This window comes from Drosophila rhopaloa, unplaced genomic scaffold, assembly GCF_018152115.1.
Source record: "Drosophila rhopaloa isolate 14029-0021.01 unplaced genomic scaffold, ASM1815211v1 contig_178, whole genome shotgun sequence".
In the NCBI taxonomy this organism is placed as follows: Eukaryota; Metazoa; Arthropoda; class Insecta; order Diptera; family Drosophilidae; genus Drosophila; species Drosophila rhopaloa.
In genome coordinates this window covers 8,450,001-8,451,413 of record NW_025335059.1, presented here as the reverse complement: position 1 = coordinate 8,451,413, position 1,413 = coordinate 8,450,001, and the positions used below count along the sequence as shown (strand labels likewise).

Sequence of the window (1,413 nt, the reverse complement as noted above, 5' to 3'; positions counted from 1 at the left end):
CTGCTAGGTTGAATAATTAAATTAAAAAATTAAAAGGTTTTTCGTGGCGTCATAAAACCACTGATTCGCGCTTTTTAATTATGTTCTCCGCTTGGGGCTTTTTTTCAGAAATATGTTATTGTTTGAAGCAACAATGGAAGAACAATGTGTACAACTAAAAGAGGAAATAGGAAATATCAAACCACATTGATTGTCTTGTCTTGTCCATGCACAATTAAGCGTTCAATGTTTGTGTATGAGTATTGTTAAATGGTTCTCGTTCCTTTATTATGTTACATTTTCATTTCGCTGCACAACTTTTGTCTATTTATCAAGTCACCCCGCCTTTTTTGGGGGATGATGAAGTATGGGTATGTAAAATGTGGGGCGTTAAAAAAAAGTCAGACAAACCCTCGGGCATTTATTTGTAAATATGACCATGCATGTGTAATTAAATAAAAACGTAATTTAATTGAAGAGTCATGTTATGAATTGCAGTTAACATTAAATAATCAACACGGCCTTGTATAAATATAAAATTAATCGTAATTGTCAAGTGCTATTTTTATATATCGGTGGTTGGTTGGGCACACAAAACCCAGGCATATTTTATTCATGTGTTTATATAGTATCTATTTTTTGCCTTTTCAAACCAATATTGCTAGGAGACAGCTTTATTGAGACAAATTGTAAATTCAATTAGTTGATGCAAATTTTAAAACCCACACATGCAAATTTGTGCAAATTGAAAATGAGTTTTAATAGAATTTTCCACAGTCTGAATTAATTTAATTTATCGTTTGTTGTGTATTTAATGCTTTAATTGACAGTGAAGAAAAATGCTTAAACTGTTGAAATATTAAATTTAGCTCGGGCAAATTAACAAAATTTGAAAAATTTGTATAAAATGTAACCGAGTACCCCATTTAATTGGTTTTATATCCGTTAGCTAAGTGTAAATTTATGTTATAGTATTCTATTATTTGTTATGCATATTTATAGTAAAGTAAATCGTGTTAAGAGCTCTGTTTCTCTTGTTGTCGGTATACCAATCCCATTCCTGAATCAAACATTTGGTTTGGTGGTTTAGTTTAGTTTTGTTCTCGAAATTAATTTCATTTACACATATATCATACATATACAAACATATTTATGTAGTAAATACATATATAAGACCAATTCGGCAGGATTAAATTCATAATATGCTCAAAAAATGACATATTCTTTATATTCTGTTAAATCTTTGTCGACCCCATCGTTAGTTATATAATAACACACTCATAAAGTTTAAAGATTTCTTCCTTCGATATTTTGCCTAAACTAAGATTAATTACTAATATGTTTCATTTCCTTGTTTTCCATCAATTTCACTGGTGTTTGTCATGCTTGTTTGGGGATTCCCTTTTTTTTATATTTTAGTTTTTTTTTGGGTTG

General features: G+C 29.7%; 1 protein-coding gene across 4 annotated transcripts in view; it reads right to left on the bottom strand.

The window, feature by feature from the left end:
* Nucleotides 1-1,413, bottom strand: part of LOC108050999 (Kv channel-interacting protein 1) — an 18,609-nt gene continuing 17,196 nt past the window's right edge. For all 4 annotated transcript variants that reach the window (XM_044459137.1, XM_044459138.1, XM_044459139.1 and 1 more), the window contains one exon: nucleotides 1-1,413. This exon is cut by the window's right edge and continues 225 nt beyond it. The gene's annotated coding sequence lies outside the window, so the exon portion shown is untranslated.